The sequence below is a fragment of the Salmo trutta genome, chromosome 19 (genome assembly GCF_901001165.1).
Source record: "Salmo trutta chromosome 19, fSalTru1.1, whole genome shotgun sequence".
Classification (NCBI taxonomy): Eukaryota; Metazoa; Chordata; class Actinopteri; order Salmoniformes; family Salmonidae; genus Salmo; species Salmo trutta.
The window spans coordinates 51338493-51363745 of NC_042975.1; the positions used below are offsets into that span (position 1 = coordinate 51338493).

General features: G+C 42.5%; 1 long non-coding RNA gene across 1 annotated transcript in view; it reads left to right on the forward strand.

Moving 5' to 3' along the window:
- LOC115154948 (uncharacterized) overlaps positions 1-24683 on the forward strand; it is a 112659-nt gene extending 87976 nt beyond the window's left edge. Inside the window, exon 3 of the long non-coding RNA XR_003867976.1 lies at positions 23071-24683. This is a non-coding gene — a long non-coding RNA (uncharacterized LOC115154948). The remainder of the gene's footprint in view (positions 1-23070) is intronic.
- Positions 24684-25253: the final 570 nt, after the last annotated feature.

The following is a 25253-nucleotide window of genomic DNA, read 5'->3' on the forward strand; positions in this document are numbered from 1 at the left end:
TGGAGGAGAGAGACGAGGGGGAGAAGCGGAGGGAGGGGGAGACGATGGTAGGGACAAACAGACAGACAGACAGATAGACAGACGAGAGAGATTTTTATTTTATTACAAAAAATTACTTTAATAAAAACCACTAAACTAAACCACTAAACAGTGTCGAGGCTGCACCAGCCCCAGCATCATCTCATGTTTCCCGGTCTTCCACCCTGCTCTTTTTGCATGCCCCAAAAGGTTGTTTACTAGACTGTCCCTTTGCCTGTTGGCTAGGCTAATCCTAGAACCTCCAATGTATAGGTCCAGCGTCAGCCCCAACCCTAGGCAGGTACATAACCCACCGAGGACAGAAAACAACCATACCTGCCTGGAACAATAAAAAAAAACTGATGCTGCACTGTCTCCTCCTTCCCGCAGAACAGACACCCCCTCCCCACTGATGGATCAAGGTGCTGTTCATAGCAGTATCCCTGTGTGTGTGTGTGTGTGAGAGAGAGAGAGAGAGAGAGAGAGAGAGAGAGAGAGAGAGAGAGAGAGAGAGAGAGAGAGAGAGAGAGAGAGAGAGAGAGAGAGAGAGAGAGAGAGAGAGAGAGAGAGAGAGAGAGAGAGGTGTGTTGATTTGAGCAGAGAGAAAACAGGGGGGGAAAGTGTCTGAAATCTTAGTATTTGAGGAAGAGAGAAAGAAAAACAGAGAGAGAAAGAGAGAGAGAGATTCAAGGCCTGAGGTCGTCTGCCTTTGGCCTATAGAGCAGGGTTGGAACCGGTTCAGGGAACAGAACCGGACACCGGAAAATAACGTAATTATTTGTGGAACAGAACCCAAACCGGAAACAAAAGTGATCTATGCTGTTCCAGAAGAGAATTGCTATTTTAAAAGTATTGGAACCAGTTAATAACATTATTTTATGTTCCAGTCAATTTTATCCAGTCCCACAAAAATTGCAACAAAGTTCCTATGCAAAGCCCTAACTCTATCACTCAGAAGCTTATTCCAGTTTTTGCCTGGCAGCTGGAAATCTTTGCTAGTGTGTGTGTGTGTGTGTGTGTGTGTGTGTGTGTGTGTGTGTGTGTGTGTGTAGACTACCTGCCCCTCCCCTCTGAAGCATAGTTTACTGTATCCTACTGACAACATTACATTTCGAGAAGAATACATAAACGTTTTTAACGACTTTCGTATGCAGATCAAATCACTTAGCGAGCTGCTCTATCCACACTGATTGGTGAAGTAATTTCATGTCGAGGTAAATGTAAAAAAAATACATGATTTCAGAGGTTTAATAAGGAACATAAAATAATAATATAAATTAGTACTTTTTTGGGTTCGAACCGGTTCAGAACTTTATTTTCCTGGTTGGGTTCAGTGGAACGGAACAAAAAAAACAATGATTTTGAATGAAAAATTATTTTGGTTCCAACCCTTTTCTGAAATACAGACATTGTTATTCTATAGAGGAGACGGACCCACTGGTTGCCCTCTAGGTTAAGGAGAGCTGGTAGTCCCATCCACCAAACTACCAGGAGTGAAACTCAGGGGGTATGCTAATTTGGTATTGATCAGACCTAACCCACTCTACTAATGAATTAAATCAGGAGCATTTTACATCTGGTTAGAAATAAATAAGGAAATTACAGAGAAAAATGTCCTCCTGTGTGCTACCTACAGCATATCTCCCATATAGAATCCCATAGTTTAATAAAGACAGTTTCTCGAACCTAGAGGTGGTTTTCAACCATTTCCAGGCCCAGGAAATGGTTGAACGCCAGAACTGGACAATAACCTGACACACTCAGCACACAGGGGGACCAACACCTACCTGGAGGGGCCAGCATTCCCTCCCCCATATGCCCCCCTAGACACACCGACAACAACATAACCAACAAAAATGGGTCGCAACTCCTGCAGCTCTTTCACACGCTGGGTCTGTAGATAGTCATTGGTAGGCTTCGAGGGGACTCCTACGGTAGGTACACTGACTGTACAGCTCATCTCTTGGCAGCAGAAATATAAGCTACTTTATCACAACTTCAACCCATAATCTCAGAGCATTCACAGTCAGTCCTTTCATACCACAGCAAAATCACAGCCTACTTGAAAAGAGCAATACTCAACCATGAGGCATCTAAGTCCAACAAATTGCATGCTATTAAGAAATGCTATAGATGGAAGGAAGATAGTGTTGAAATTTACCATAGAACAATTGTCCAAAAACAAATCCAATCCCTCCTAGACAACTTCCTGGACAACATTTTTCAAAAAGGTGTAAACTTAGCAGAAGAAAGCCTGAACAGTATAATTGACATATCAGCTAACATATCAAGCAGAAAACCTAAGAAAATTGACAGCAATTAAAAATGGTTTGATGAAGAATGCAAAAAACCTAAGAAAGACATTTAGAAACCTATCCAACCAACACCACAGTGTGTCACGTCCTGACCAGGATAAGGGCTATTTGTTATTGTAGTTTGGTCAGGACGTGGCAGAGGGTATTTGTTTTATGTGGTTCGGGGTGGTGGTTTATTTAATAGGGCGTTTGATTTATTATTTCCGGGTTTTTGGGTAATGTTCTATGTTTGTATTTCTATGTGGTCTCTAGTCTTTTGTATTTCTATGTCTAGTTTATTGGGGTTGGACTCTCAATTGGAGGCAGGTGTTTTCTCGTTGCCTCTGATTGAGAGTCCTATATATGGGTATGTGTTTGTGGGAGCCTGTTTCTTGTTTTCCTGTGTGAGCCTGACAAGACTGTTTTGTTGTTCGTGACTTTTTTCGTTTTGTTATTTTGGTGTTCTCTTATTTAAAATAAATAACAAGATGAGCATCCACATTCCTGCTGCATTTTGGTCCTCTATTCCCGACGACAACCGTTACACAGTGACCCAGAAAACCTAAATATACGCCTTTAATATGGGGTAACACTAAAACAGTTCAGAAATTAACTAAGATAAAAGAAGGAAAACCATGTAAGAAAAAAGCTAAAGGTAACCGAAAAATCCATAGAATAATGTCACTTCTGGGAAACTGGGAAAACACTGAGCAAACAACAACACGAAGAGCTAGCTATCCAAAATGGAGATGTATGGATAAACCACTTCTCCAACCTTTTTGTCCATATAACAAAGAACCAAGAGCAAAAACGCATACATTACAGTTTACTAAACTTAGAATCAACTAATTAAACCCCCCTAGAGTCGATGTCTGTGCCTCTGCAGAAATTGAATTAGCATAACAAAAAATGTCCGATATAAATCTCTGTTTAAGCTAGAGATACTACCTTAACTCAGCAAAACAAGATATGTCCTCTCACTGTCAACTGCGTTTATTTTCAGCAAACTTAACGTGTAAATATTTGTATGAACATAAGATTCAACAACTGAGACATAAGCTGAATAAGTTCTACAGACATGCGACTAACAGAAATGGAATAATGTGTCCCTGAACAAAGGGGGTGTCAAAATTAAAAGTAACAGTCCGTATCTGGTGTGGCCACCAGCTGCATTAAGTACTGCAGTGCATCTCCTGCTCATGGACTGCACCAGATTTCACAGTTCCTGCTGTGAGATGTTACCCCACTCTTCTACCAAGGCACCTGCAAGTTCCCGGACATTTCTGGGGGGAATGGCCCTAACCCTCACCCTCCAATCCAACAAGTCCCAGACGTGCTCAATGGGTTTGAGATCCGGGCTCTTCGGGGGCCATGGCAGAATACTGGCATTTCTGTCTTGCAGGAAATCACTCATATAATGTGCAGTATAGCTGGTGACATTGTCATGCTGGAGGGTCATGTCAGGATGAGCCTGCAGGAAGGGTACCACATGAGAGAGGATGTCTTCCCTGTAATGCACACCTATGAGATTGCCTGCAATGACATTTACGTCATTTAGCAGACGCTCTTATCCAGAGCGACTTACAGTAGTGAATGCATACATTTTTTTTTTCCTGTGCTGGCCCCCTGTGGGAATTGAACCCACAACCCTGGTGCTGCAAACACCATGCTCTACCAACTGAGCTACAGGGAAGGCTACAACAAGCTCAGTCCGATGATGCTGTGATACACCGCCCCAGACCATGACGGATCCTCCACCTCTGTCAGGTGGAGGGTCCGCTCCATCCCGATATAGGGTACAGGCTTCGGTATAACGCTCATTCCTTCGACGATAAACGCGAATCCGAACATCACCCCTGGTGAGACAAAACCGTGACTCGTCAGTGATATTGAACAAATCAAAATCAAATTACATTTTATTTGTCACATACACATGGTTAGCAGATGTTAATGCGAGTGTAGCGAAATGCTTGTGCTTCTTGTTCCGACCATGCAGTAATATCTAACAAGTAATCTAACCTAACAATTTCACAACAACTACCTTATACACACAAGTGGAAAGGAATAAGAATATGTACATAAAAATATATGAATGAGTGATGGCCGAACGGCATAGGCAAGATGCAGTAGATGGCATAGAGTACAGTATATACATATGAGATGAGTAATGTAGGATATGTAAACATTATATAAAGTGGCAATGTTTAAAGTGGCTAGTGATACATTTATTACATCAAGATGGCAAGATGCAGTAGATGGTATAGAGTACAGTATATACACATGAGATGATTAATGTAGGGTATGTAAACATTATATAAAGTGGCATTGTTTAAAACTTCTTAGCAATCAAACCCCTTTAGCGGGATCGATTTGACAACATCCGGTGAAATTGCAGAGCGCCAAATTCAAACTACAGAAATATAAATATTTAACATTCATATAAATACAAGTGTAATACATTCAAATAAAGCTTAACTACTTGTTAATTCAGATTTCAAAAAGGCTTTACGGTGAAAGCTCACCAACTGCAACCAGGCAGTTGCGACACGAAAGTCAGAAATAGCGATATAATATATGCCTTACCTTTGAAGATCTTCTTCTGTTGGCACTCCAAAAGGTCCCATTTACATTACAAATGGTCCTTTTGTTCGATAAAGTCGTTCTTTATATCCATAAACACTCAGTTTAGCTGGCGTGCTTCAGTCAATAATCCACCGGTTTCCCTCCATCAAAATGCATACAAAATTAATCCCAAACGTTACTAATAAACTTTTCCAAACAAGTCAAACAACGTTTATAATCAAACCTTAGGTACCCTAATACGTACCCTAATAAACGATAAAATTTAAGACGGAGAATCGTTATTGTCTTTACCGGAGAAAAACAAAAAGAACGCGCTCTCATCCATGCGCATGGAAAACACTACAGCCAAAATGGGAGACACCTAGAAAAACTACAATTTCTGGCGCATTTTTCAAAAAAACAGTATCAAACTCTTTCTAAAGACTGTTGACATCTAGTGGAAGCCCTAGCAAGTGCAATTTGGGACGATTTCGCCTTATAATAAAAGTGACAGCCATTGAAATCAGTGGTTGGCTGAATTTGTTTGGGGGGGATGCTTTGTCCTCGGGGTTTCGCCTGCCATATCAGTTCTGTTATACTCACAGACATTATTTTAACAGTTTTAGAAACTGTAGAGTGTTTTCTATCAAAATCTAATTATATGCATATCCTAGCTTCTGGGCCTGAGTGACAGGCAGTTTACTTTGGGCACGCTTTTCATCCGGACGTCAAAATACTGCCCCCTAGCCCAAAGAGGTTTTAATTAAAGTGGCTAGTGATACATTTATTACATCAATTGTTCCATTATAAAAGTGTCTAGAGTTGAGTTAGTTTGTTGGCAGCAGCCACTCAATGTTAGTGATGGCTGTTTAACAGTCTGATGGCCTTGAGATAGAAGCTGTTTTTCAGTCTCTCGATCCCCGCTTTAATGCACCTGTACTGACCTCGCCTTCTGGATGATAGCGGGGTGAACAGGCAGTGGCTCGGGTGGTTGTTGTCCTTGATGATCTTTTTGGCCTTCCTGTGACATTGGGTGGTGTGGGTGTCCTGGAGGGCAGGTAGTTTGCCCCCGGTGATGCGTTGTGCAGACCTCACTACCCTCTGGAGAGCCTTACGGTTGTGGGCTCATTGCCGTACCAGGTGGTGATACAGCCCGACAGGATGCTCTCGATTGTGCATCTGTAAAAGTTTGTGAGTGTTTTTGGTGACAAGCCGAATTTCTTCAGCCTCCTGACGTTGAAGAGGCGCTGCTGCGCCTTCTTCACCACGCTGTCTGTGTGGGTGGACCATTTCAGTTTGTCAGTGATGTGTACGCCGAGGAACTTAAAACTTTCCACCCTCTCCACTACTGTCCCGTCAATGTGGATAGGGGGCTGCTCCCTCTGCTGTTTCCTGAAGTTCACGATCATCTCCTTTTTTTGTTGACATTGAGTGTGAGGTTATTTTCCTGACACCACACTCCGAGGGCCCTCACCTCCTCCCTGTAGGCCGTCTCATCGTTGTTGGTAATCAAGCCTACCACTGTAGTGTCGTCTGCAAACTTGATGATTGAGTTGGAGGCGTGCATGGCCACGCAGTCATGGGTGAACAGGGAGTACGGGAGAGGGCTGAGAATGCACTCCTGTGGGGCCCCAGTGCTGAGGATCAGCGGAGTGGAGATGTTGTTACCTACCCTCACCACCTGGGGGAAGCCCATCAGGAAGTCCAGGACCCAGTTGCACGGGGCGGGGTCTAGACCCAGGGTCTCGAGCTTAATGACGAGTTTGGAGGGTACTATGGTGTTAAATGCTGAGCTGTAGTCGATGAACAGCATTCTTACATAGGTATTCCTCTTGTCCAGATGGGTTAGGGCAGTGTGCAGTGTGATTGCGATTGCGTCGTCTGTGGACCTATTGGGGCGGTAAGCAAATTGGGGTGGGTCTAGGGTGTCAGGTAGGGTGGAGGTGATATGGTCCTTGACTAGTCTCTCAAAGCACTTCATGATGACGGAAGTGAGTGCTACAGGGCGGTAGTCATTTAGCTCAGTTACCTTAGCTTTCTTGGCAACAGGAACAATAGTGGCCCTCTTGAAGCATGTGGGAACAGCAGACTGGGATAAGGATTGACTGAATATGTCCGTAAACACACCAGCCAGCTGGTCTGCGCATGCTGTGAGGACGTGGCTGGGGATGCCGTTTGGGCCTGCAGCCTTGCGAGGGTTAACACGTTTAAACGTTTTACTCACATTGGCTGCAGTGAAGGAGAGCCCGCAGGTTTTGGTAGCGGGCCGTGTCAGTGGCACTGTATTGTTCTCAAAGCAAGCAAATAAGTTGTTTAGTTTGTCTGGGAGCAAGACATCGTGGTCTGCGACGGGGCTGGTTTTTCTTTTGTAGTCCGTGATTGACTGCAGACCCTGCCACATACCTCTCGTGTCTGAGCCGTTGAATTGCGACTCTACTTTTTCTCTATACTGACGCTTTGCTTGTTTGATTGCCTTGCGGAGGGAATAGCTACACTGTTTGTATTCGGTCATGTTTCCGGTCACCTTGCCCTGATTAAAAGCAGTGGTTCGCGCTTTCAGTTTTGTGCGAATGCTGCCATCAATCCACGGTTTCTGGTTGGGGAATGTTTTAATAGACGCTGTGGGTACAACATCCCTGATGCACTTGCTAATAAACTTGCTCACCGAATCAGCGTATTCATCAATGTTGTTGTTCGACACTATGAGGAACATATCCCAGTCCACGTGATCGAAGCAATCTTGAAGCGTGGAATCCGATTGGTCGGACCAGCGTTGAACAGACCTGAGCACGGGTGCTTCCTGTTTTAGTTTCTGTCTATAGGCTGGGAGCAAGAAAATGGAGTCGTGGTTAGCTTTTCCAAAAGGATGGCGGGGGAGGGCCTTATATGTGTCGCGGAAGTTAGAATAACAATGATCCAGGGTTTTGCCAGCCCAGGTTGCGCAATCGATATGCTGATAAAATTTGGGGAGCCTTGTTTTCAGATTAACCTTGTTAAAATCCCCAGCTACAATAAATGCAGCCTCAGAATATGTGGTTTTAAGTTTACATAGAATCAAATGAAGTTCGTTCAGGGCCGTGAATGTGTCTGCTTGGGGGGGAATATACACGACTGTGATTATGATCAAAGAGAATTCTCTTGGTAGATAATGCGGTCGGCATTTGATTGTGAGGAATTCTAAGTCAGGTGAACAAAAGGACTTGAGTTCCTGTATGTTGTTATGATCACACCACGTCTCGTTAATCATAAGGCATACACCCCCGCCCTTCTTCTTACCAAAGAGATGCTTGTTTCTGTCGGCACGATGCATGAAGAAACCAGGTGGCTGTACCGACTCCGATAGCGTGTCTCGAGTGAGCCATGTTTCCTTGAAACCAAGAACTTTACAGTCTCTGATGTCTCTCTGCAAGCTAACCCTTGCTCGGATTTCGTCTACCTTGTTGTCAAGAGACTGGACATTGGCGAGTAGTATACTCGGAAGCGGTGTGCGATGTGCCTGTCTACGGAGCCTGACCAGAAGACCGCTCCGTCTGCCCCTTCTGCGGCGCCATTGTTTTGGGTCGCCGGCTGGGATCCGATCCATTGTCCTGAAGGATCCCCTTCAGGAAAGTCGTATTCCTGGTCGTAATGTTGGTGAGTTGACGTTGCTCTTATATCCAATAGTTCCTCCCGACTGTATGTAATAAAACCTAAGATTTCCTGGGGTAACAATGTAAGAAATAACACATAAAAAAACAAAATACCGCATAGTTCCCCAGGAACGCGAAGCGAGGCGGCCATCTCTTTCGGCGCCGGATGTAGAACAAGCATGGGAAACAGTGTTTATACCCTTTACAATGAAGATCTGTGAAGTTATTTGGATTTTTAAAAATTATCTTTGAAAGACAGGGTCCTGAAAAAGGGACGTTTCTCTTTTTGCTGAGTTTAGTTTTTAGCATGGGCTGCGTCTCAATTGCGGCCTTCCGGATCTGCGGTGGAGCAGATCACCGCTACAGCGTGTTTGTCATACCATGAGACTTCGCAAAAATCGATCTTCTCACAAAAACGCCTGTTGCATTTGGTGTCACGTGACTTGTGTGGAGTTGGTACCTCCAATCTGCCAACTTCTGTCTTTAGCATCCGAACAGTTTTGGATACACACTAAAATGACCCGTCTATGGAAAGGTGAGACACTCACAAACATGTATATTCTCTAGGTGATTTGGGATGTTTTAATTGTGCTTCCCATGACTGTGTTTTTATATTTAGTGTTTTTGTTTTTAGTACCAAGTTTGGACACACCTACTCATTCCAGGGATTTTCTATATTTGTAAAATGTTTTACATTGTAGAATAATAGTGAAGACATGAAGACTATGAAATAGCACATATGGAATCGTGTGTTAACTAAAAAAGTGTTAAACGAATCAAAATATATTTTATATTTGAGATTCTTCAGAGGATCCACCCTTTGCCTTGATGACAGCTTTGCACACGCTTGGCATTCTCTCAACCAGGTTCATGATGTAGTCACCTGGAATGCATTTCAATTAACAGGTCTGCCTTAAAAAAATTACATTTCTTGAAATTCTTTCCTTCTTAATGCGTTTGAGCCAATCAGTTTTGTTGAGACAAGGTATCAATCAATCAATCAAATGTATGTATGAAGCCCTTCTTACATCAGCTGATGTCACAAAGTGCTGTACAGAAACCCAGCCTAAAATCCCAAACAGCAAGCAATGCAGGTGTAGAAGCATGGTGGCTTTATAAGCACGGTGCAGGTAGGGGTTGTATACAGAAGATAGCCCTATTTGGTAAAAGACCAAGTTCATATTATGGCAAGAACAGCTCAAATAAGCAAAGAGAAATGACAGTCCATCATTACAAGACATGAAGGTAAGTCAATCTGGAAGAAAATATTTTTCAAGTGCAGTCGCAAAAACCATCAAGCGCTATGATGAAACTGGCTCTCATGAGGACCGCCACAGGAAAGGAAGATCCAGAGTTACCTCTGCTGCAGAGGATAAGTTCATTAGAGTTAACTGCACTTCAGATTGCAGACCAAATAAATGCTTCACAGAGTCCAAGTAACAGACACATCTCAACATCAACTGTTCACAGGAGACTGTGTGAATCAGGCCTTCATGGTTGAATTGCTGCAAAGGAACCACTACTAAAGGACACCAATAAGAAGAAGAGACTTGCTTGGGCCAAGAAACACGAGCAATAGTCATTAGACTGGTGGAAATGTGTCCTTTGGTCTGATGAGTCCAAATTTGAGATTTTTGGTTCCAACCGCCATGTCTTTATGAGACGCAGAGTAGGTGAACAAATGATTTCTGCTTGTGTGCTTCCCACCGTGAAGCATGGAGGAGGTGTGATGGTGTGGGGGTACATTGTGATTTATTTAGAATTCAAGGAACACTTAACCAGCATGGCTACCACAGCATTCTGCAGCAATACGCCATCCCATCTGGTTTGCGCTTAGTGGGACTATCATTTGTTTTTCAACAGGACAATGACCCAACGCACCTCCAGGCTGTGTAAGGGCTATTTGACCAATAAGGAGGGTGATGGAGGGCTGCATCAGATGACCTGGCCTCCACAATCACCCGACCTCAACCCAATTGAGATGGTTTGGGAAGAGTTGGACCACAGAGTGAAGGAAAAGCAGCCAACAAGTGCTCAGCATATATGGGAACTCCTTCAGGACTGTTGGAAAAAGCATTCCAAGTGAAGCTGGTTGAGAGAATTCCAAGAGTGTGCAAGGCAAAGGGTGGGTACATTGAAGAATCTAAAATATAAAACATATTTTGATTTGTTTTTCACTTTTTTGGTTACTACATGATTCTATATATGTTATTTGATCATTTTGATGTCTTCACTATTATTCTACAATGTAGAAAATAGTAGAAATAAAGAAAAAACATTGAATGAGTAGGTGTGTTCAAACTTTTAACTGGTACCATATCGTATTTAGACCACTTGACTTTTTCCACATTTTTTACGTTTACAGTCTTATTCTACAATTGATTACAAAAAAATATTATCATCCATATACACACAATACCCCATAATGACAAAGCAAAAACAGTTTGTAATATATTTTTGCAAATGAAAAAAACTAAAACTGAAATGTAACATTTACATAAGTATTCAGACCCTTTACTCAGAACTTTGTTGAAGCACCTTTGGCAGTGATTACAGCATCGACTCTTCTTCGGTATGATGCTACAAGCTTGACACACCTGTATTTGGGGAGTTTCTCCCATTCTTCTTTGCAGGTTGGATGGGGAGTGTTGCTGCACATCTATTTTCAGGTCTCTCCAGAGATGTTTGATTGGGTTCAAGTCCGGGCTGTTGCTGGGCCACTCAAGGATATTCAGAGACTCCCGAAGCCACTCCTGCGTTGTCTTGGCTGTGTGCTTAGGGCCATTGTCCTGTTGGAAGGTGAACCTTCGCCCCAGTCTGAGGTCCTGAGTGCTCTGGAGCAGGTTTTCATCAAGGATCTCTCTGTACTTTGCGCCGTTCATCTTTGCCTCGATCCTGACTAGTCTCCCAGTCCCTGCCACTGAAAAATGTCCCCACAGCATGGCGCTGCCACCACCATGCTTCAGCATGCCAGGTTTCCTCCAGACGTGACGCTTGGCATTCAGGCCAAAGAGTTTAATCTTGGTTTCATCCGACCAGAGAATCTTCTTTCTCATGGTCTGAGAGTCTTATGGTGCCTTTTTGGCAAATTCCAAGTGGGCTGTCATGTGCCTTTTACTGAGGAGTTACTTCCGTTTGGCCAATCTGAAATAAAGACCTGATTGGTGGAGTGCTGGAGAGATGGTTGTCCTTCTGGAAGTTTGTCCCATCTCCACAGAGGAACTCTGGAGCTCTGTCAGAGTGACCATCAGGTTCTTGGTCACCTCCCTGACCAAGGCCCTTATCCCTCAATTGCTCAGTTTGGCCGGGGAAGGGGAAGAGTCTAGATGGTTCCAAACTTTTTCCATTTATGAATGATGGCAGCCACTGTGTTCTTGGGGACCTTCAATGCTGCAGATTTTTTTTGGTACCCTTCCCACCCTGTGCCTCGACACAATCCTGTCTTGGAGCTCTACGGACAATTCCTTCAACCTCATGGCCTGGTTTTTGCTCTGACATCCACTGTCAACTGTGGGACCTTATATAGACAGGTGTGTGCCTTTCCAAATCATGTCCAATCAATTGCATATATCAAGGATGTACAGTGGAAACAGAATGCACCTGAGCTCAATTTCGAGTCTCATAGCATCTCAAAGGTCTGAATTCTTATGTAAATAATTACGCTTGCTCATTATGGGGTATTGTATGTACATTGCTGAGGATTTTTATTTTTTAAATCCATTTCAGAATAAGGCTGTAACGTAACAAAATATGGAAAAAGTGTTTCTATCAACTAATAGCAGTAAGGCTAAATTCAATGTTTCATCAAATATTTATTTTTATATATTTTTTAAAAATTCGTAAATGGGTCTTAACATTCAAAATCAAATAGAAGGAAAACAGGACAAAATGTAAACCCTCCAACCCCAAAAGGCCTGTGGTGTTGATGGTACCCAAAATGAAATGATAAAATATTCAGACCACAAACTTCTATATTATCCTCAGTGCTGGCATCTTCCCCAATATTTGGAACCAAGTTCTGATCCCCTCAATCCACAAAAGTGGACACAAATTTCACCCCAATAATTACCAATGAATCTGTGCACAGTAACTCTCTGCAGTATCATCAACAGCAGACTCCAACATTTCCACAATGAAAACAATGTCCTGAGCAAATGTCAAATGGGCTTCTCATGCTTTGTTGATTTAAAAAAAAGCTGTTGATTCAATTTGGCATGATGGCCTGCTGTATAAACTGATGGAAAGCGGTGTTGGGGGGAAAACCTATGATATTATAAAATCAATGTACACAAACAATAAGTGTGCGGTCAAAATTGACAATAAACACAGAATGTCTTTCCTCGGACCAGGGGTTGAGACACGGATTCAGCCTGAGCCCCAACCTCTTTAACATTTATATCAATGAACAGAAAAGTCCGCAGCAACCTGCCTCTCCCTACCAGACTGACATTAAATGTCTACTGTTTGCAGATGATCTAGTGCTTCTGTTCCCAACCAACCAGGGCCTACAAAAGAAGTCCCTTGTTTTGACCCAAAACTAAGAAAAACCTTGACTATGTACAAACTCAGTGAGCATAGCATTGCTATTTAGAGAGGTCGCCATAGGCATACCTGGCTCTCAAGAGAAGACAAGATATGTGTCTACTGCCCACAAAATTAAATGGAAACCGACATGCACATTCTAACCTCCTGCCAAATGTATGACCATATACTGTAAGAGACACATATTTCCTTCAAATTACAGAAACTCACAATGAATTTGAACGCAAATCAAATTTTGACAAACTCCCGTATCTGTTAGGCAAAATACCGCAGTGTGCAATCCCAGCAGCAAAATTTCTGACCTGCTGCCACAAGAAAAGGTCAACCATTGGGTCAGAAACACCAATGTAAATATAACCAATGTTTACCTGCCTATTTATTTCCACCCCGTCATTCATACATTCTAATATTTGTACATTGTAAATGTAAATACGTAGCTAATGTAACATTTGAAATGTTATGCTACATTTTTTAACTGCTAATAATATACTATTTTAAACATTGTTATTCTCTTGACATTTTTTTGTGTTTAATGTTTACTATTAGTCTCCAGGTACGTATCCTCCATTCTCCTCCATCTTGCCTACAGAACACTGTCATATAACAACCTGGCATCCCATGAAAGAGAAATGCAATTCTCTGCAAGTCCCAGGGACCCCCACCTCCTCCATCCCTCTTCGGTTCCTTCCTATCATCCTCCCCCTCTCCTCTCTCTTCTCTCTCACTCTCTCCCTCTCCCTTCCCCCTTTCCCTCTCCCTTTCCTCTCCCTCTCCCCCTCTCCCAAAGTGGAGCTGCTCCATTGGGTAGATTAATGGCCTTAGTCAGATTAATTTCACTGAAAATCCCTGCATTTCTTCATCAGGGCTTGGCGCTCCCTCACAGCTTCACAGGCAGGCTATCTCTATCTTCTTCTCTCCCTCTGTATCTATCTTTCTCTCACACTCTCTAACTCTATCTTGCTCTCCATATGTCTGTCTCTCTCTCTCTGTCTCTCTCACACACACTCCTCCTCTTTCTCTCTTCTCTCATTCTCTATCTCCCCTCTCTCTCTCTGCCTCTCTCTCTCCTCTCCCTGTTTGCCTGTCATGTGAGATATGATGTGTTAATATTGCTGTACTCTTGGCTGCAGCAGCAGCATTGTTTTCAGGGTGATTAACACCAAGGCACCAGTTCCTGTAGATGAATAGAAATTACAAACAGGTTAATATAGTAATTAGGTCCCCCTTTCTTACAACCTTTATATCTCCCTCTCTTCCTCTCTCACCCCTGGCTCAATGTGACTACTACAGAAGATTCTTATTGACATTTCCAAAAAGGCAAGGGCTATAGCTTTCAAATGATTCACTGAATAAAAATATAAACACATCATGTAAATTGTTGGTCCCATGTTTCATGAGCTGAAATAAAAGATCCCAGAAATGGTTCATACGCACAAAGAGCTTATTTATCACAAGTTTTGTGCACAAATTTGTTTACATCCCTGTTAATGAGCATTTCTCCTTTGCCAAGAGAATCCATCCACCTGACAGGTGTGACATATCAAGAAGCTGATTAAACAGCATGATCATTACACAGGTGCACATTTTTGTCACACAATACAATGCCACAGATGTCTCAAGTTTCAAGGTTTCGTGCAATTGGCATGCTGACTGCAGGAATGTCCAACAGAGCTGTCATCAGATAATTGAATGTTAATTTCTCTAGCATAAGCCGCCTACAACGTAATTTTTTTAATAAAACGGGTGGGTCTAATCCTGAATGCTGATTGGTGAAAACCGCATTCCAGCCAGTGTCTATTCCACAAGTTGCCACCGGCTAAATCTATGACGTTAAAATGCCTATTTACTCTGTTCCATCTGACTGCGCAATCCACTGTCTCATCAACCCAGCCAGGCACTTTATAAATTTGATCTCCACTATAAAAGAATCAAGACAATATCTCACATTTCTTTTAGACTAACATTTAGTTTTCAACAGCTGAGATTTGTATAAACCTTGCTGTCTGTCTGTCCAACATTTACAACATTGTTTCAATATTGAAATTCGATCTCCAGCTGTCCTATAGTAATGAATGTGTCTGGAGTCGGGACGAGACAAGCAGGCAGGCAGGCTGCGTTTCTCAGCCAGTCGAACTCATGAATCAGCTGGCATAATTTTTATGGATAGTTTTCAATCTTTGCAGCTTCAGTTTGAAGTGGTTGTTTTAGCTGTGTTGTTGGCTAGCTCCTCTAAACAACAGTGTCTTGACGAGTGAGCACATTTTACATGCCAGGTGAAATCGAGCCTCATTAGCTCATTGTCATGGATGTATCAAAATAAATGTCACTAGAAAACAGCATAAACAAATGCAAATGCAGCTACCTTGCTGTTATTCTTGGCTGCACTTTTTGACGTGACTGTAAGTTAGCCGTAGTTGGAACATTTAGACAGAATGACTGGGTCGCGTCCAGTGGTGTAAAGCACCTAGGTAGAAATACTTTAAAGTACTACTTAAGTAGTTTTTTGGGGTATCTGTACTCTACTTTACTATTTATATTTTTGACTACTTTTACTTCAGTAAATTCCTAAATAAATAATGCACTTTTTACTCAATACATTTTTCCTGACACCTAAAAGTACTCGTTACATTTTGAATGGCTAGCAGGACAGGACAATTATCAAATTTGTGCACTTATCAAGAGAACATCCCTGGTCATCCCTATTGCCTCTGATCTGGCGGGCTCACTAAACACAAATGTTTAGTTTGTAAACTATGTCTGAGTGTTGGAGTGTGTCCCCGGCAACCCATAAATAAAAAAACAAGAAAATGGTGTTGTCTGGTATAGGGAATTTTAAATCATTTATACTTTTACTTTCAATACTTAAGTATATTTTAGCAATTACATGTACTTTTGATATTTAAGTATATTTAAAACCAAATACTTTTAGACTTTTACTGAAGTAGTATGTTACTGGGTGACTTTCCCTTTTACTTGAGTAATTTTCTATTAAGGTATCTTTACTTTTACTCAAGTATGACAATTGTGTACTTCTTCCACAACTGGTCGCGTCCATAGATACAGAACAAAAAGACTGAATGACCAGCCGGCTTGGGTAGCAACTCTAGATTTGTGTCGGGACTATATCTTCTGGAAGGATGAAATAGTATGAATAACTTAATAAAAATAACTTTTATGAAAATATGTCAATCACTATTTGAATATGTTAATAACCGTTGTATAAAAGTGATAAAGCCCTCGAAGCCGACATTTCGAGGGCCAATATATCCTCCAAACATCAGCTTCCCGGGCATCAAAAAAAATCTGGCAGAACGTCCAACCGGTCTCACAACAGCAGACTATGTGTAACCACGCCAGCTCAGGACCTCCACATCCGGCTTCTTCACGTGCAGGATCATCTGAGGTGAGCCACCCGTGCAGCTGATGAAACTGTGGGTTTGCACAACCGAATAATTTCTGCACAAACTGTCAGAAACCATTTAAGGGAAGCTCATCAGCATTCTCTTTGTCCTCACCAGGGCCTTGACCTGACCGCAGTTTGGCGTCGTAACATACTTCAATGGGCACATGCTCACCTTCGATGGCCACTGGCATGCAGGAGAAGTGTGCTCTTCACGGATGAATCACGGTTTTAACTATCCCGGGCAGATGTCAGACAGGGTGTAAGGCGACGTGTGGGCGAGCGGTTTGCTGATGTCAGCGTTGTGAACAGACTGCCCCATTGTGGCGGTGGGGCTATGGTATGGGCAGGCATAAGCTTCAGACTTCAAACACAATTGCATTTTATCGATGGTAATTTCAATGCACAGAGATACCATGACGAGATCCTGAGGCCCATTGTTGTGCCATTCCTCCGCCTCCATTACCTCATGTTTCAGCATGATAATGCACAGCCCCATGTCATAAGGATCTGTACACAATTCCTGAAAGATTAAAATGTCCCAATTTTTCCATGGCCTGCATACTCACCAGACATGTCCCCCATTGAGTACGTTTGGGATGCTCTGGATCTACATGTACGACAGCGTGTTCCAGTTCCCGCCAGTATCCACTAACTTCGCACAGCCATTGAAGAAGAGTGGGACAACATTTCACAAACAACAGCCTGATCAACCCTATGCGAAGGAGATGTGTTGCGGTGCATGAGGCAAAAAGTCATCACACCAGATACTGACTGGTTTTCTGATCGACACCCCTACCTTTTTTTTAAGGTACACTGTATATACAAAAGTATATGGACACCACTTCAAATTAGTGGATTCGGCTATTTCAAACACACTCGTTGCTGACAGGTGTATAAAATCGAGCACACCGCCATGCAATCTCCATAGACAAACATTGCCAGTAGAATGGCCTTATTGAAGAGCTCAGTGGCTTTCAATGTGGCACCTTCATAGGATGCCACCTTTCCAACAAATCACTTTGTCAAATTTCTGCCCTGCTAGAGCTGCCCCGGTCAACTGTAAGTGCTGTTATTTTGAAGTGGAAACGTCTAGGAGCAACAACGGCTCAGCCGAGAAGTGGTAGGCCACACAAATTCACAGAACGGAACAGCCAAGTGCTGAAATATTCTGTCCTCGGTTGCAACACTCACTACAGAGTTCCAAACTGTCCGTCGGGAGCTTCATGAAATGGGTTTCCATGGTCGGGCAGCCGCACACAACTAAGATCAACATGCACAATGCCAAGTGTCGGCTGGAGCGGTGTAAAGCTCGCTGCCATTGGACTCTGGAGCAGTGGAAATGCGTTCTCTGAAGTGATGAATCAAGCTTCCCCATCTGGCAGTCTGAAGGAAGAATCTGGGTTTGGCGGATGCCAGGAGGACTCTACCTGCCCGAATGCATAGTGCCCACTGTAAAGTTTGGTGGAGGTGGAATAATGGTCTGGGGCTGTTTTCATGGTTTGGGTTAGGCCCTTTAGTTCCATTGAAGGGAAATATTAACACTACAGCATACAAGGACATTCTAGATGAGTCTGTGCTTCCAACTTTGTTGCAACAGTTTGGGGAAGGCCCTTGCCTGTTTCAGTATGACAATACCCCCATGCACAAAGCGAGGTCCATACAGAAATGGTTTGTTGAGATTACTGTGGAAGAACATGACTGGCCTGCACAGAGCCCTGACCTCAACCCCATCGACACCTTTGAGATGAATTGGAATGCCAACTGCGAGCCAGGCCTAATCGCCCAACATCAGTGCCCGACCTAACTAATGCTCTTGTGGCTGAATGAAAGCAATTTCCCAGAGCAATGTTCCAACACCTAGTGGAAAGCCTTCCCAGAAGAGTGGAGGCTGTTATAGCAGGAAAGGGGGGGACCAACTCCATTTTAATTCCCATGATTTTGGAATGAGATGTTCAATGAGCAGGTGTCCACATACTTTTAGTCATGTAGTGTATCTGTGACCAACAGATGCGTATCTGTATTCCCAGTCATGTGAAATCCATAGATCAGGGCCTAATGAACTTATTTCAATTGACAGATTTCCTTATATGAACTGTAACTCAGTAAAATCTTTGAAATTGTTGCATGTTGCATTTTTATTTTTGTTCAGTGTATATCACTTTCTATTTTCTGACCCAACATTTTTTTAGGGTGTACCTCCCAAAACTTGCTGGGCCCAGTACAGGGCCCAAAACAACCGTTCGGAGTTTAACAGGTTTTAATGTCCATATCAAACACATAAGCCTTTACCTCTTTAGTTTGGTCTAAACTGAAACACCTGATCTCAGTCAGGTCCTTTAGTAAGTTGACTTCTCTATCCCAGTCTCCAGTCATAGCTACAGGCACTATTAAAATGAAGTGCTTTGAAACACTAAAACTATTGACAACTGAGCTGCCACCAACTTAAAGGAGACGCAACGTTATCCTTGTAGTACTCCATGATGAAATCAACCCAGTCTTCGCTACATCGAGTACAGTGCTCCAAGACAGTCTCTCAGCTACAGGCAACAATGCTCCAAGACTGTCTGTCTGTAGGAGAGGCAGTAGATGAGATCACCATGCAAAGAGAGAGAGAAGATGGGATGAGGCTATTAGGGAACAAAGTTGTTGAGCAGCTGTGTTATCCCTTTACTGACTTTCTACTGTCCTCTTCTCCTTTGTCTGTCTGTCTGTCTTCTTTCATCCCTTTTCTGTTCAGAGCGCTATAGTTTTAGATAACATGGCAAGCAACGGAAGAAGCTAGAGGGGGCATGAGGGAGGGGTAAAAGAAAGAAACAGAACAAGAGTTAGAGAGAGAATGAAGCATGATTTCTAGGACTGGATGTTGGCTTCGCTACAAACAGATGTTGCGTGTCATTTGGTTGTTAAGTAGGCAGCTAGCTAGTTAACGGATTTGCCAGCTCATGACCAGCTATTCTTAACTTTTTGGTCATAGTTTCACAATGTTTTGTTTTTTTCTCAATTCTGAAAACTCTGGATGTTGCGGTTATATCATTATCTAATATATATATATATATATACTTTTTTTATGACTGTCCTCTCCCTGGTTGAGTGATGGTTCGTTAGTTTTTGTGCGTCTGTCTGTCTTTGTGACGCGGTTGTTTTCTATTATGTGGTTGTAACCAGTGTGTTCACTCTCTGGGCCTCAGTGGACATGATTCATCAGTTACCGGAAAGAACAAAGAGTTCAGAGCCCAGAGAGACATGTTGGAAAAAAAAGATAAACCTCTCTGCACTCATCAGTCCATAATAGTGCACTATATAGGGCATAGGATGCCAGTTGGGACACAAGACTGTAAGAGGAACGCAAGACAGCTTTAAAGAAACAGCATAATTGCTCCACATTACACTGTACATTATCTGCTCTTACATTATATCTGTGTAGTAGTAGTTAAGAGCATTGGGCCAGTAACCAAATGGTCACTTGTTCGAATCACCGAGTTGACTGGGTGAAGAATATGTTGATGTGCCCTTGAACAAGGCCCTTAACCCTAATTGCTCCTGTAAGTCACTCTGGTTTCCCATTGACGGTTAGCATAAGTTGTAAAGGATTTTGGACTATTGCTGCCCATATTTTACATTCTCATGTTAGCACTGGTATTTCATATATTGCACAATATATGACAATATATTACAGTATGTTACTCATTGCTCCTAGTGATTATCTTGTGGGTCTCTGACCCCTCTTTTCTACTTCTCTCTCTTTCTCTCGCTTACTGATTGACATTGGCTGGGTCCTGGTGGGAGTTAGTCTTTGTTCCCTGTGGGTTCTGGGTGGTTCTCAGGGGTTCTTGGGGTTCAGTGGTGTCTGGGGTTTTGCCTACCATGTCTGCCTGTCACCCTCTCTTCCTTGCTTCCTCACCCCTCTCCCCAGAAGGGTGTTGCCCTTTGTCCTCTGGGGGTTCTGGCACGTTCTAGGGGGTGCTGTATGGGGCCTTAGTCTGGGGTTGTGCCCATGTCTGCCTTGTCTGCCTCCCTCTTTGTTCCCCCGGCTGCTCCAGAGGGGGCCTTAGTTCTCCATGTTGACTAGGCTTCCCAAATGGCACCCTATATAGTGCACTACTGTTGACCAGGGCCCTTTGGGTGATGGGGTACCATTTGGGACTTAGTCTAGGCACTGCGACAGCCAGCCAGGGGACTTGGCAATGTGTGTCCTGAAAGTCAAATGTGTTCATTGAGATTCAAGTGGTGGCTGTGTGAGGCTGAGGCTGTGGCTGTGGAAGAGAGGAGACAGCAGACCCTTGGCAGGGCTCAGACAGCAGACTCAGACTCAGGCAGACTGGAAGACAGAGAGAGCTCCCATTATTATTTACACAGCTTCTCCCTGACACTACTTTAAAATAGGTTATTTCACGTGTTGGTGGGATGGAGGGGGGGGTATGTGTATGTACAAAAATACATTTGATTTTCCTATTCATTTCAATGTTATTATTTTAAACCAGGCCACATGCGTACTGTTCAAAAGAATGTTTGTGTATAGTAGGGTACATACATTTTGCCATTAAATATAATTTAAATTCAGGCCTATTCATTGTAAGGACTGGAGCATAATTAATTTGGAATAATTCCATCAAAACAAAATAGTTGTCAAGGCAAGGGTCTTTGGCAGAACCTTTTTGTTACTACATTCAGACATATAAAGATACCTTCCAATAGACTGAAATGGGTTGGCTGACAGCAGTACACAGTTGGGATTTTTAAGGTCTTGAGGTAGTCATTTAAAATGCCGGACCATTTATAATTGATAGAAGATGTCCAAAATGTGGATGAACAATAACCTAGCCTACTAGTCTGCAATTTTCATGTTTTCATGCAGCTACAGATTTACTGCCAAACCAAAACAGAGAGAACGCTAAAATATTATTAATACAATTTTTTTCAATTTTTTGGGGTCAATGTCGTGTGTTGAAAATGTGTATCAGCCGAAATTTAATCAGCTTGGTAAATATATCCCCCTAAACATCGGGAAGAAATTAGGTGTTAGCACGTTGCGACAGTGAAATGACTCCCTCTGGATCCAGAATCTCTGTGATTTTCATATCCTGAATATTATTAAAAAGGTTAAAGATATGGGTCATACATTCAGACAGAGACACAAAACCAGACAGCCAAAAAATACATATCACTGCATCAGGAGGAGATTAGCTAGATGGAACTGACAGACCGCGTGCCAGATAGGCAGATAATATTTTGCCAGACTCGAGCATCATCATACAGCCAGACACTACTGGCACTACTAGCAGGATCCTCCCTGCATGGCAGGCTGGTCCAGGCTGACCAAGGCTTCTTCCTATGGGGTGACGACACAACTGTGCGCCATTGCTTTGGCCTGACAGTGAGTGAATGGGACAAAGGGTGTGTGAGAGGAAGGAGACTAAGAGAGAGAGTTGCTCTGTTACAGCAGCAGCAGGGTGAGAAGAGGTGAGGCGGGGTGAGACAGCCCTCTCGTGACAAGCGCTACTCTCCCTCTCCGCTAGCTGTAGCTCTCCCTCTGTCTCTGTCCGGCCACGGCCCTCAGCCATTTTGGAAAGGGGAGAGAAAAGTGGCTGCTTTCTCTCTCTCTATGTCTCTCACTACGTGGCGTAGATTGGAAAGGCTGGGGCTGAGGCGAGGGCTGCTCTGTTATGGAGAGGGCGGAGGAGAGGTGAGGAGACTCACTAGGCAGCTGGCTCGCTCGCGTTTGGGGAGAGATGGAAGACATGTTTGCAGAGAAAAGTCCGATGCGAAAAGCAGTCCTTTTTAGTATTCACTTTTCCTTCGAATTTTCAGTTTTTTTTCTCTCCTCAATCTTCTGTTAAGCTTCTATTATTTTTGATCTTGTACTTTCTCACACTCGCTTTTTCTCTCTCTGTCTCTCTTTCTTTCCCCCCTCTTTTCCTCTTTAACTTTCGCTCTGCTTTGAACATTTCTGGGTAAATTTTTCCCCTGCCTGTTCGAGGCGATATCTTTTTGTCATCCCCTTGTTCGATTCAAATCAGGGGAGTTTAAAACAAAAGGAAACGTCCAACGTTTTGGCATAGCTAAGGAGAGTCAGAAACGCAGCCAAGGACCCTGCTGGGATAAAAAAAAAACAGGCAGAATGAAGCAGCGCCAAAAAAAAAAGAAAACACCACCCTTTCCTTTGCATGGTCACAAATTCCACTTTCTCTGTAGCCAGCCCTGAGCAGCTACAACAGCTCCTCCTCGACCACATCTCACCGTCTGCATTCAACCTTACGCCGTCTCTAGCTCGCCGTAGATTTTTTCAAACTCCATCTTGGGGGTGTGGGTTATGTACCCCTGTTACTGAGGATAGGACAGCGGGACAGGAGGGTGAAAGAAGGAAGAAAGAAAGAGGGGGACAGTATCTTTGCTTCAATTTCAGCTGGTGATTTGCTGATATTCTCTTGTTCAAACAATGCTGCTGTTATTAGGCTTTTTTTGCTAGTAGTTTCTGAACTCTTTTTTGAGTATACTGACGTTGGGATGTGTTTGTTACTGTGTGTTGTATGTGTGTGTGTGTGTGTCTGGTTTAAGGGGGTCAGACAGACTCTTTGCTCTGTTCACAATGTGGTTGTAACAATTTATGTGTGTGTTGTTCCAGGTCCCTGCTGTATTTTCACTGAAAGAGCCGGCCTACTCTGTCCACCAAGCCTGACTCCATTTTGATGCCAGACGAAGAGACGAAGACTGACCAGCCCTTTGGTTCCCACACCATGTTGGCTCCAGCCCACACCATTGGCTACCCACTACCACACCAGTACGTTGGCATTTCTCTTTTCGTATTTCTGTATTTTTCTATTCATTTCTCAATTAATTTCTCTCTTGGTATTGGTTGGTCATGATAAGTGCGAAACTGGACCTATGATTCTGTACCTCTCATTCTCTCATGTTCAACTGACCTTACCTTATAGTACCTATATTGTTTTTAACGGTAATTGTGAATTCCTATATTTCTCAGAGATAAGTACGGTAACATAAATAAAGCTAATTAAATCTCTCCCTCGTGTGTATATTCACCCTCAGCTTGTGAAAAATATTTGACAGTGATTGTTCTGAAAGATAGTGTAGTGAGGTACATAAACGAAACATGGTATTTTCAAATCAAAAATATCTTTCAGAGCCATGTTTTGTTTTGTTACGATTTACAGTTCGCTATGACAATTGAATGACCTTTTCAATTTGTAGTCGAATGTCACACGGTCTATCATTTCTGTTACACACCTTACTCAAGAGGTGTGCTGTGTATCTGTAGGGATTAGAGTGACAAGGTGGCTCAGCAGAACTCATTGAGTTCATTGATTTACTGTTAATTCATGTGACCTTTCATTTGACTGTTGTCTTATTCATTGTTTAATTATACCTTCTGCACTATCCCCTGGGGTGACTTTCTCTATAGCAGTTATTAAATTGTCTTTATATAAGAGCTATGGCCAGATTTAAATCCATTCTAACTCGTTTTTTTGTTGTTGCAATTCTGCATTGCAGTATTTCTTCAACAAATGTACTCACACCCTGACATTTTAAGTGGTAACAGATATTATTTGCAAAGTCTGTATAGGTCAATTTTTATATTACAATTCAGAAATCAGGAAGATGGGCAGAGATATCTGAAATGAAATATTTATTGTTCATCCCGGATACTAATGGTGGACACCTGAATGATTTTTTTCCTGGCTACCTCTTGAAAATAATGAATATACGCTAACATGAAATGCAATAAGGCATTGTAATAACCAACGTACTATTCTCTCTCCTCCCTTTCAGATTTTGATATTGAGAGGCAAAAGTACATGAGTCATATAAGGGTTATACAACGCCAAGCGCATATGACAGTCATGTGTCTTGTCCACTTCATTGTGCCATATTACAGTAGCTCTCCAATCTTTTCTCAACTGATAAGTGGTATATAATACATTTCAGACGGACAGATTTGGAAGGTCTCGTTCGGTTGTCAAACGGAATAGTAGTGCAGTGTATCAACCTCGGCTTGTTATTGAAGGTAACATTTGATAAAGAATAGAAAATCTTGCTTCAATATATTTTTTCAGGACAAAAGTTTGAAACCTCAATATATACTCAAGGATAGGCCCCTTATGTTATTGTCAACCACCACAATCATATTAGTCTGAACCTGTATTCAGGCAAGGTTTCCATGCGCTTTCCTACATTTCTTGACTTGCCTAGTTAAATAAACATTAAAAAAAACTTGAGGGATCATTTCAATTTGTGTATGAATGATTCTAACAATTGTCCTTCACTGTAGTACATTTTTTGTTAAAGCCAAAGTGCAAAAAAATGACAAGAAATGAATGAGGAATTACCATGAGATTTTAAAGGGGCATTGCATTTAAATACGTGATTTCCTATATTTTTTTTATTAGATTTCCACACTATGCGGTCAAATAACAATCTGAAATTGTAAAAAGTATGATAATACCCTTTTTGTGTATGAGCTTGTCGGGAAAAAAATACTGGAATTCAACCTGTTCAGGTGGGTTTTGGCCCACATCATGACGTCACAATGTGATCTAATTATAATAGACCAATGACTGTTCACCTGTGTAAAAGGGTGGTCTCTAGACAATCCTATCAGCCAATCAGGGCTGTGTATGTAAATATCTTAACGTTAGTTTCCTAACACCCACATGATCAGACTGAGCAGTTCAAGGGCCAAAGGAGGCTCAGGGAAATAAATAATAAAACATATATTTGGAGTTATTTCCATGAAATGAACACACAGTGATTTATTAGTGATGATTTAAAACTTACAAAGATGGCATGGGG